Source organism: Euphorbia lathyris, chromosome 1, assembly GCF_963576675.1.
Source record: "Euphorbia lathyris chromosome 1, ddEupLath1.1, whole genome shotgun sequence".
In the NCBI taxonomy this organism is placed as follows: Eukaryota; Viridiplantae; Streptophyta; class Magnoliopsida; order Malpighiales; family Euphorbiaceae; genus Euphorbia; species Euphorbia lathyris.
In genome coordinates this window covers 102,402,335-102,415,165 of record NC_088910.1, presented here as the reverse complement: position 1 = coordinate 102,415,165, position 12,831 = coordinate 102,402,335, and positions in this window count along the sequence as shown.

Below are 12,831 nucleotides of genomic sequence, written 5' to 3'. Positions count from 1 at the left end.
GGTGAACATGGCCAATTCCTCATCATCAGTTGACTCTGCTTCAGTTGAGTCAGCTTTCATGACAAGTGACTTTTGTTTCTTGTCTTCTGATTTTTCTTTCTCTTTGGCTTCAAAGTTTTTCATAGAGATTTCATGGGTCAGCAGGGATCCGATCAACTCATCATATTTATAGGTAGTCAAGTCTTGGGCTTCTTCTACAGCTGTTTTCTTTGCTTGCCAGCTCTTGGGCAGACTTCTTAGAATTTTCTTCACCTGTTCTTCTTCAGTGAAGTTCTTTCCAAGCCTTTTTAGCTCATTTATAATGTTTGTGAACCTTGCGTTCATTTCTGATATGTCTTCATTCTCCTTCATTTCAAACAGCTCGTAGAGTCTCATATGTTGATTGACTTTAGACTCCTTAACTTTGCTTGTGCCTTCATAGGTTACTTCAAGCTTTTTCCAAATCTCCTGTGCTGACTCGCAACCTGAAATCTTATTGTATTCTGCAGCATCTAACGCACAGTGAAGCATATTTATAGCCGAAGCATTATTTTGTAATTTTCTGAGGTCATCCTCTGTCCATTCAGCCTCACTTTTAACAATTTTCTCATCGTTAACAGTTTTGTATGGCACATGTGGACCTTGAACAATTGCAAGCCATGCACTCATGTTTGTGGCTTGAATAAAGTTTTTCATCCTATTCTTCCAGAATGTATAATTTGACCCAAAGAATAAGGGAGGTCTAGTGATTGATAGTCCCTTAGGGAGTATCTGTGTTGTTTGGTTTCCTGGAAGGAACCGAGTGCTATTCTCACCCATTTTTCGGGATCAGCTCAAGATTGTTAAATCTTTGAGTAGTGAGCTTCAGCTCTGATACCATTTGTTGGTCCCTGGTAATTAGTTCCAAGGGGGGGTTAGGAACTATTATAACTTTTTCGTGTTTTAATTAAGTTGACTGGAAGTTATTTAGAGAGTTTATTAACTCAGTTTATGGTCAGCTTGGTGAGATATGTTTGAAGACAGCTTTAGTCAGATGTTGACTAAAGTTGTTTTCTTGTGAGTTGAGAATTGACACTCTTGGAGGTCAGCTTCTAACTCAGCACCACTTACTTACTCAAGATCAGCTTAGACAATTTATATGTTGAGTAAGTAAAGTAAACAACACATGCAATTATAAGAGAGAGTTTAGAGATTACTCAGTATCACTTATCCTGGTTCGGCCTCTCTGCCTACGTCCAGTCCCCAGAGTCCTCCGGGATTTTTGAATCCAATACTGAGCTCTTTAAAGGTAGAGCACAAACCGATTACAAGGCAGTTGAATATGCAAGAGTACCTTCCTCTATTCGTCTACTCAACTCCTACTAAGTGCTACAACCCAGCACCTAGATTTCTCTACCACTGAAATGCTTACAACCAAGCACTCAGCTTTACACTCTCAATATTCCTATTGATCACAGACTTGTTCTTTTTGAACTAAAGAACACTTTAGATGATTACAAATCAATCTAGCATTTACACATAGAATAGAAAAGTCGGTGTAAGATTCTTTTTGTATTTGAGTGCTTTTGAAACTTTCTCTCTTGTATTTTTCTTTCGATGCTTCAGTGTTTATCCAAGTTTTTTGATTGTCCTTTTATAGAAGAAAATCTGTAGATTTGATCGTTTTGAAATGTCCTAACCGTTAACATCAAAACGGCTCTTTTGGGGAACAATTTCTGGAAAGCTTCAGACTGCACCTCCATTCCCTTTCTCTGTTTTCTTCAGGCGTCAGGTTTGTCTTCTAGCGTCTGGTTTGTCTGTTTGTGCCAGTTGTCTGCTTCCAATAATCCAACGTCCCATGACTCTTGGAATTAGTCTTTTAGGTGTCTTCGAGGTTCCAATTATTGGTGCAGAAGATTGGCAGACTTTGTCTTTTAGTGAACGGATCCTTCATGCTGTCCTGACTGTTACTCAGCTTCGTTTGTTCTTTTCAAATGTTCAACGTTCATGCTGAGTTCCTTCAAGGCCAGCTCCGTTCTGTTTAACCGCTCCTGAAGAAGTCTTCAACTTTAGTCAGCTTCGTTTTGCTTCTGAATTTTAACTCCACTCAGCTTCTATTCTGTCATACTGAGTTCCGCTCTACTCAGCTTCGTTTATGCTGACTTTTGTCCTGTCTTTACTTTATATATTTTTGCACTCAATATTTAACAAACATATTAGTACAATTAAATCAAAGCATCTAAATTTAATTGCCTTTTAATCATGGATGATTTTGTCAAATCAAAATCTTGTGGAAAGGTGTTTCAACATCCATCTCCACAATGTCACAATAGACCTCATCTCGGTACTTGCCAATCTCAAGAGGTACCCGACACCTTTGGGCGACCTTCATCTCTCCCACGTTCTTGATCCACCCAACACAATACGGACTAGGGTGCACCTCAATAGTCAATCCGAACCTCTTGGTCGTGGTGTCGCTAATAATGTTCTTTTGACTACCGCTATCAATGATCACATTGCACTTCACCCCTTGCACTAGACATCGGGTTCAGAACAATTGGTGCCTTTGGTCTGCCTCTACTTTACTCGAGACCAAAAGCCTTCTCACTACATGTATGGCCCGACCACCATCATACTCCCCGTCATCCTCATCTTTTATCGGATCACAACACACATCCTCCACATCATCATACTCGTCTTCGTCATCATACCGCTCAACCATGTTGGCACTTCTTCGTTTGGGGCACTCATTAGATCGATGACCCGTCTCGTTGCATCAGAAACACTTGAATGGAGTCGGTCTTGCATAGGGGTTATTGCCCCTAGGGGGTGGTGCCGCCTTAAATGGCCTTACATCCCCACTAGGTGCCTTTCCCGCACTAGGCACCTTAGGATCACTCAAGCTAGTGATTCCCTTGCCTTTGTCAACTCCTTCTTGGGAGCTGCTCTCCCTCCATACATATTCTCAACCCTGGCTCTCCTATAGCCGTCACGTCCCCTCAAACTCAGTTACGACTCGACCTTTAATGCAAGGTTACGGGCGTTTTGGACCCGAATCACCATTTGTGTTCCAATCCGGTCTTGAATGTTGTATCTTAACCCTTCAAGATACCTTGAAGTCTTTTGGCTTTCGGTTTTCGACAAGTTAGCCTTTCCAAAAGCCGCAAGAACTCTCAGGTGTATTCGTGCACACTCCTCGATCCTTGAGAGCAATTTCGGTATGAACTATAGATGTATTTCTCGTAGTCGGATGGTAGAAACCGCTCCCTCAACACCGACTTCATTCTAAGCCAAGATCTAATCGGCTCCCTTCCTCCTCTTCTTTCCCCTCTTTCACGTTATCCCACCAGACCAAAGCTCCTCTTTTTAACCGATAAGCCACTAAATAGACTTTCCGATCCTCCGGTATACCCGCGTAATCAAAGAACCTTTCTACCTCAAGCAACCAATCGAGAAATCCCTCTATGGCGAGTTCTCCCCCGAATGACGGTAAATCCACTTTCAACTTGAAGGCATCGTCCCTCTCAAAGTTTCTTCCATACCCCATTCTCACATTCGGCTCACCTCTATATCCGCCTCTTTCATTACCCCTACCCCCATACGGGTCATTCAAACCGAAATTTTCCCTTTCATAACCACCTACAACATCATTATGCACAATATCCACATTCTCGGCACGCACATGCGCAGGACCAACAACATCATTTACATTCATATCATGCCTATGCCTATCATTCAAGGCATCATCATTAATTCTAATTCCCATATTCCTAGCAATCCTAGGCATCTCAAAATCATCAAATAAATCCCCATCACTATCACTATCGACATTTCTAATGATCACGTGATTAGCATGTCTTACCTCATGGACCCGAGGGCCCATTGGTTGGGGTGTATAATTTCTTCTTAGTGGTGGTGTCGGTTGTCGATTATGTTGGGGCTGGACTTGCTCTTCTTGCCGCCGGTGAGGTTCTCCGACTAGGAGACCTTGAGTGTTTCAGCCTTCGAGCTTTAGTCCTTCAATGGCGAGAAGGATATCTCGGGTACTTATATCGTGCTTCTCTTCCAATACTCGTAGGGAGTGCGTTAGTTGCCTCATGGTGCCTTCTAGCATATCAACTTGTTGCTCGATGGATCCAGTGGCTTTGTTTGTGATACGTGGTTGAACCATTTCCGAGAAGAAGTCTCCGGGAAGGAAAACGACTCAGCTCTGATACCAGATGATGTAGATTAAAGTCGACTGAGAGTTTTAATCGTAAACTCACAAAGATTACTATCTTCTCAAGCTAAACTTGAAGGTTGGAAAGAACCCAACAAGGATGAAACCTTGGCTCCAATGGAGGTTATAATCTTAATTCATAAAAAGTTCTTTATCATTACAAAAATAGGAGCTTATATACTCCATCCAAATATTGAGGGAAAAGACTAAAAGCCCTTGAATAGGGTTTCTAGCATAACACACTTGATAGGGGCAAGTTAGGGAAGAAAATAACTATGGCAATTCAGTAATTAAATGGGGGTGGCAAAATAGTAAATAGGGGTGGAGCAGAAATGGTCCCCAACAATAAGAACTTGGTGAACAAGTATTCTTCAGGTGGGGTACGCTCTGCATGGACCTCTTTACGCCCCGTGTGGACCTCTTTACGCCCCGCGTGGTTGAGCTTCTGAGTTTGGAGGCTCCTGCTGGCGAATCTCACGCGTGGCGTTCTTGGGGAGTACGCCCCGCGTATGTGGCCTCCTAGACAGACTTCCCTCCGGATGTTGGCTCCACGCTCCGCGCATAACTAGATACGCCCCGCGTGCATGAGCTACTAGACTTTCCTCCGGAAACAAGGCTCTCCACGCTCCGCGCACTAGGAGGCACGCCCCGCGTGCTCTGCTGGCTGCCTTTGCTCTCGTCTTTCACGGGTGTCTTTGCCCGGGTCTCATCTCTTGGCTCCAGACTCATACTCGAGGAAATGATGCCCTCATCAATATACAACAACAACAACAAAGCCTTAGTCCCAAAATAATTCGGGGTCAGCTAACATGAACCATCATATAAAACCGTGAAATCAAGTCGTGTCAGGGACACTAATTCGCTCCCTCCACTTCGTCCTATCCACTACCATATTTTCCTCAATTCCCAATAAACTCATATCACTCTCGATCACCCTCCTCCAAGTTTGCTTAGGTCTTCCCCTACCCCTCACCACTACATCCCTTTGCCACTCTTCGGTCCTCCTAACCGGCGCATCAAGCGCTCTACGTCTCATATGGCCAAACCACCTTAGTCGGTTTTCTCTCATTTTATTCTCAATATATGTAACCCCTACTTTTGTCCTAATTATTTCATTACTCATCCGATCCTTTCTCGTATTACCACAGATTCTCAATAAGATGTCGGTGGCGGAGATGCCCTCATCAATATATCCAAGATTATTAACATGAAACAAATATAATCACTTCAAACGAAATTGGTAAACTATGTAGAATAGTTTCGTAGTGTAAATACTTTTTGTAGATTTATAAGCAACATTTATATTAGATTCGCAAAGAAAAATGAAGTACAAGTTATAAAGTAAAATTGGAGTTGGATGAATGATTTGTGTTTCGTATTTTCACATAGAAAATAACGTATATTGTTTTTTTTCTAAAGAATGAAAGGTTATTTTATTTCATTCAACTTCTCTCGTATTAAATGAGTCGGATCTAATCGGATCGGGTCCTATCAAGGGTGAATCGCCTGAAATATCTAATATCTCTCACTCACGCTTGATGAGACCAGCTCTTTACCAATCTTTACAAGATTCACATGCTTGGTAAATATACCGTGTGACCATACATATGCCGAGAGCGTTTGTGCTGCATATGTAACCCCTTCACTTGGATCACATCATATCTCACACAATATCAGTTATATGATGTGATCCAAGTGAAGGGGTTACATTTAGTGGTATCAGAGCGGGTCTACTTTCTTAGGGATTAGGCTGAGTATGACTTGTTTTGGATTCCTAGGTTAAGACCACATAATCATATTTTCTTTTTCTAAAGCATGTTGACATGGTCATGTTTCATGTAGGGTTATGGAGTCTGATGGTGAGAATGGACAATCCGGTAATGTGTCTAGTCATGGTTCAGTTGGTCATGTTCATGAGTCTGGGGGCTCAGAACATATAGGAGCTTCAGGACATGCAGGTTATCCGCAGGGTTATAACCAGTTTGAAGAAATGATGGGAATCTATTTGGCTCAAGGTCAGCCTCAGCCACGTGTTCAAGCTCGTCGAGATGCGCCAATCTTTGATAAAAATTTTGAAAGGCTTAAAAAGATGGGTGCAACAGAGTTTGAGGGTAGCATAGATCCCGATATAGCTGATAAATGGTGGGCCAAGATTGAAGATGTACTTGAGAACACAGAATGTCGACTAGACTCAATGGTCAAATATGTTTCTAATCTTTTCACTGGAGAAGCTTTAGAATGGTGGAGATCTATAAAAAGGACACGAATTAGAACTGAAATAACATGGGATATTTTCAAGAAGTTGTTCACTAATAAGTACAGGCCAATAATATACAAAGATAGGAAACAAACAGAGTTTTTGACCCTTATGCAGGAGGATATGTCTGTGGCTGAATACGAGCTTAAGTTTAACACCTTAGCCAAATATGCACATGCAAATGTGGCTACAGAAGAAGCAAAATGTCGTAGGTTTGAACATGGTCTGCACCCAGATGTTAGAATGGGGATTCATGCACATGAAACGAGCTTTAGATTGTTAGTAGAATCTACACTCAGAGCTGAGGAAATTATGAAAGATAGAGAACAACTTTTTGTAACCAAAAGGGCTAGATTTGATACAGAGGGTCAATCTAGCAGGCCATCAGGAGCATTAGTCAAGCCAAAAGGCATCACAAGAAACTCAAAATGACCATACCTTGTGCGAAAAGCAGTTTTAGGTATGTCAGCTTCTGCAACTCTCAACTGTCAATAGCCCGATCTTAGATCAATCTTTGAAAAATGACGAGCTCCTCTAAGCTGATCTAGCAAATCATCAATCCGGGGCAATGGATACTTGTTTTTCACTGTCATTCTATTCAGTTGTCTGTAATCAATACACAATCGCATACTTCCATCTTTCTTCTTCACGAATAATACAGGTGCTCCCCACGGTGAAGTACTAGGTCGTATAAACCCATTCTCAAGTAGTTCTGCTATTTGTTTCTTCAATTCTTGTAATTCCATTGGAGCCATTCTATATGGAGCAATTGATATAGGAGATACTCCTGGCATGGTCTCAATAGGAAAATCAATCTCCCTATGAGGTGGTAATCCTGGTAGTTCATCTACGAATACATCTACAAAATCTCTCACCACTGGAATATTCTCCAATTTGCCTCCATCCTCCCTAGTGTCCACAGCATGAGCTAAATATGCCTCACACCCATTTCTAATCCATCTGATTGCTTGAATTGCAGATATTAAACAAGACGGCACAACCTTTCTCTCCCCAACAAATAACACAGTTGATTCTGAATTAAAATGTAACACAACTTCCTTTGAACAACAACCAACTTTCAGCCCTCCTAAGGTGTAAGTTAATCAATTTAGGACATATGAATTCATTCATTCATTCATTTAAGTCCTAACTCAATTAACCAATCATTACATCTTAACGACACACTAATCGCCTACTAATCGCACGATAATCGCATTATGCATACAAAACTTCTACTGACAATGAGATGAATCTAAAATGTATGTATTCAATCATGAAAACATATATGAATGTGGGAAGACTCATATGTTAGGGTTTTGGGGATGTTACAGTATATCTGTTACGATTATATAGACTTCTAGAATAATTGATAGTTGAGATGATTGTGTATACACTCCCACAAATCACACATCACATTCATTTCTCAAATGATCTCAATCACCATTTATCATATATATGATTTTATTTATAATTGCATTTTATCACAAAAGATTGGTCGACCAATAAATACATTACAATCAATGTGATATAAAAAAATCATGTTGTGTGATCTTCCTCTTTTCTCGAAACCTCAAGAACATAACTTAATTTTTTTTCTATAAATATCCCTTGTAGGTCTTATCATTTATTACCATTTAGCAATATTATAAGATATATAACAAACATTAAAATAGCACTTGTGATGAGACAAATAGAGTACTAAGGGTATTCACGTAAAATATCAAGGTTTAACCTTAACTACCATTGGTCAACTTTGCTCACATGTGCCATGAATGACATGTTATGATATATTTTTCCTATTCAAAAGAGTGCATGTATTTTAAGTGTTTATTAAATATCATACAAAATTTTCAGTTTAGATACACATAATATCTTACTTGAATTCACTTCATACTTTTATCTTCATCAAAACTAATATTCGGAGATAAGATACACCATTGTGAGGATCACAAAAAACATCACAATCTGTCAATATATTATAAATGATGTGTTTCAATATTTTTATATGCACGCGACAATTAATTACTTAAACTTGGTTCTTTATTATCATATAGATAATTAGTTTAAGTTGTGTCATCTTCATCTTTAACCCGAAAAGGTGAAGGAGATTTCCTGTGTGATGGGAAAAATATATATCTATCCCACATGCACTTAAGATAAATATATATATATATATATATAACATGGAAAAGTATAAAAATAAACCTTGTGATTTGACTGATTTTCAAACGTAATCCACATGGTTTAAAAGTTTACAAATAAGTACATTAAGGTTTAAACTGTTAGTAAACACAGTCAAAACTGTTAACACCATTAAATATGAATGACGTGGCAATATTAGTCAAATGATATGACAACCCTCTTCCTCATCTGCACCTGGTCCAAGTCGTCAGAATCAGAATCTACTCTTAGTTTACTACAGCCTACATGTGTTCACTCAAATCAAACTCTTTCTTTCTCTCCCTTTCTCTCTCGCACACATATATGTGATAATACAAAACATAATTTCATCTGTGACAATACCATTTGTTTTTTGTTAAGATATTTCCAAAAAAAAAACGCCATTCATTACTGATACTTTCACCTAGGAGTTGGAATCTATCTGATGTGGATCGAAATCGGACTTGAAGGTTTTAATCCTAAACGTACAAAGATGTTCTTCTCAAGCCTATACTTGAAGGAGTGAATCACAAATGAACAAGAAGATAGAGCTCCAATGGAGGCTAAATTTGATTAATTTCATAAAAGTTTAGTTTCATTACAAATAAGGAGGTTTATATACCTCCCATAGAGGTGTGCAAGAATATTAAAATATCCCCACTAGGATTACAACTTCAAAGGATAAAGATAGGGGTAGTATGAGAGTAGATGTACAAATGGCAAAGATGATAATAAGCCTAATGGCAACACAGTAAATAAGATAATTGAATAACATAAATTAAGAGTGTGACAACCCTTGCCCAATCTCCCTCAACTCGGTGAATAAGGCAGACCACACACCAAGTGAGCGTGCCACACAACAAGTGGGTGCCTTGCTGCCCCTAATAGCATCTAGCTCGAACCTCACACACCGAGTGGAAGTCTCACACAGCGTGTGAGTCACTCCACACACTGAGTGAGAATTCCACACAACGTGTGGGTGCAGTTCTTCCCTTTGGGTGCTTGAACTCCACCTTATCCCTCTTCTACGACAACCTCATCGCTCTTTGTCTCACTAATATATACGAACTTATAGGTGACCTCCCACTTTAGTGTACAACATGTAAAAATGACCGCTCAACGCGAAGTCAACGTACCACGTCATCAGTTTGACCGGTCAAAAAGTCAAAATTAAAATAAAATTACTTTTATACCCTCCCTTTCCTTCTTCCCCTTTCCCATTTCCCTTTCTCTCTCTAACTCATCTCTCTCCCCCTAATTTCTCTTCAGTTTGAATTCTGATTGCGAATTTCTCAAATCTCTACAAACCGAATCGATCATTTGCATAATCTCTCAACTGAATTTGATAAAATTGGCATATTTTTTTTTCTGATTAGCGTTGTAGATTAATTAATTGTTAGGGATGACTAAGTGTGTCAAGTGTATGATTGGAGAATAATGAATTCAAGAAAGGTGGTAGTTTGCTAGCAATTGAAGATAATAATTTAAATTATTGGATGTTCCAGCCATTGATAGTGAAAGAGTTCTTGAAGGTTGTTGTACGTATATGAGAGAGATGAGTTAGAGGGATAGAGGATTTAGAGAGAAAGGAAAAGAGTGAGAGAGTGAGAGGAGTTCAAGGAAGGGGGTGGGGATATTTTAGTAATTTCATAATAGAGTGTCAATTTTTGACTTTTTAAAATGGTCAAATTGCTGACATGGCAACATTGACTTGCGTTGACCAGTCACAAAAACCAGTTGTACACTTTAGTGGGAGATTACCTCAAGGTTGTACACTTTAGTATGAAATTTTTTTGGTTGTACACCAAAGTGTGAAAATAGGTAAAGGTTGTACACCACGTATGTAATTTACCCCTCTATCTTCATAGAATACCAAATGCACCCTTAAAGAGAAGAAATAAGGATGCGTAAGAAAGATACGAAGATCAACACCTTGCACCTGTCGTTTTGCAAATTAATCAAATGATGTATTAAATAAAAGTTGAAATTCCAATAGTTGTTATGCCGAAATAAAAGCGCCAACAAAAGCCTTGAAATACATTTTTTACATACTAAGAGGGGAGGGGGGGGGGGGGGGGGGGGTTCTGATAAAAACCATTTAAAATGTGGTTATTCTCGGGTTTGGGCTTAAGGCCCATAAAGCGGCTCCTTGGAGAGCTGGCAATATCGCCTTAAGAAACAAAAGCCATTTTTAGTCTCGATAATGATATACCAAGACCTAACAAAGGTTTGAAGAATATGATCGCGTCTACTAAATATGAACACAGTGATCGAGGACCTTTACACATACTGTTTTACTATTGGAAGGCTTAAGTGTTGTAATAGAATCCTGACACGTGAAAAGTTGCTAACACAAAACAGTTACAAAAGGTATCACAATCTATAAATATAAGGTTTATGAGAATCTCAGAGGTATATGCTAAAAACCCTAGCATATTTTCTTACTTTACTCATTTAAATATGGGCTTACGCTGATAAACCGTCTCTCTTCCTTGACATATTCAATCGGGCTCGGTAAGAAGGATTTGAGGCTAATCATATCCGTAAATTCCACAATATATCACTTTCTATCTAGGATACAATCTCCATCTCTATCTCTTAGGATTGTTTAGTTTGTATACAACTCTTCTCATAATTGACTCACTTTTCTCAAAACCTAAATATTATTCTTGCCTAAATAGATAATGTATAGCAATCCAATGGATATTAACAAACCTTGACCATCAATCATTTGGATGGATGGATGGATAACAATAGGATTTGAAATGGGTATATTTGTAGATTTGATTCATGCTTATTTGTTGACTTTCAGTTATCATATCATAGGATGCTTTCTTTTTAAATAAAATCTAAGAAAACGACTATACAACAAGATAGCTTCAGTACGACCATATCTCCCACTTGTTCTTTTCAATACCAAATCTGGTTTCCTAGCTAGCTAGATACACTAACTGTAAACTGCTATAGATTCCATCTTTTTATTTTTTAATTAATTGGTTCAGAAGGTAAAGTATATTTATATTATGGTACCTATCTAATTAAATTCTGAAGCTATATACTAAATAATGCTTTGTATTGACTTAATGAAACATTAAGATAAAACCCAAGTCCTTTTCACACTGTTTGTTATCTCTAACCGATTATTCTAGGGTATATACCCTTTAGTTTAGCTAATATGTCTCTTAGTTTAAGCTTAGGTTAGCTAGATTGGCAAAGGGTACATTCATGCATATCACATCACAAGATGAGCAAAATGATAATATATATATCTATATATTATTCCTGATTCTAATTAAATTGAAATTATTGGTTTTCAATTGTATAATTAATTAACAGATTGGTTCTGGGAATCAGGAATAATTTTCTTTTACTGTTTTTAATTGAGCACTAATTGGTTAAATGGCATGAGGACTATATTCAACTATATATTAAAGTATATTATCTATGATTGCATGTAGTGGCGGAGCCATAACCGAAACTTCAGGGATGCTAGATTGTGTATAATTTATTTATTTATTTATTTATGTGGATGCTTAAGCTTAAGCTCCCTTTCCCCTCTTTCCTTTCTGTGGAATCGAAAAAAGAAAGAATTTTGGAAGAGAATGAAGAGTAACTGGAATGGACGGATAAATCTATCCTTTCCATTGTAATTTCTTTTTGATAAATTTATCATTAATGTTGGCAAAATAAAAAAAATTAGGTCGATGGATGGGACTAAACCCCATCATCTTCAACCTCTGCTATGGTTAGAGGGACACACAGTCATGACAGAAAGGGGAGTCAGGATGAGAACCCCCTTTCTAAGTTTTCTGTCCGGCCAGAGGGTTAGGGGAATCTTCACTACTCTCTTTGGCTTCGCCTCTGATCGCATAAAATGAATTTTATATACTTCTAATCACGCTAGATGAATGATTAAAGTTTCTCATATATGGAACAACAACACATGGTTCAAATGATTAAAGTATTGAATTAACTTGACTGTATTTCAACATGATTCGAAAAATAAAGATTGTACTTTGCCTACGAACCTTATATATAGACACTCAGTCGGCTATCGAACTTGTTTTTTTTCTTTATTTTCTTGCATATTGGTTTCTTCTCCTACGGATAAAAACTTATCCTATGTCTTCCATCCTATAATAACGTAATCTATTGTTTTTAGGATTCTTTTAACTCACATAATATATTATTTTAAATAATTAAGGAGTTTATTATGAATGAGGAATATAGATAGGAA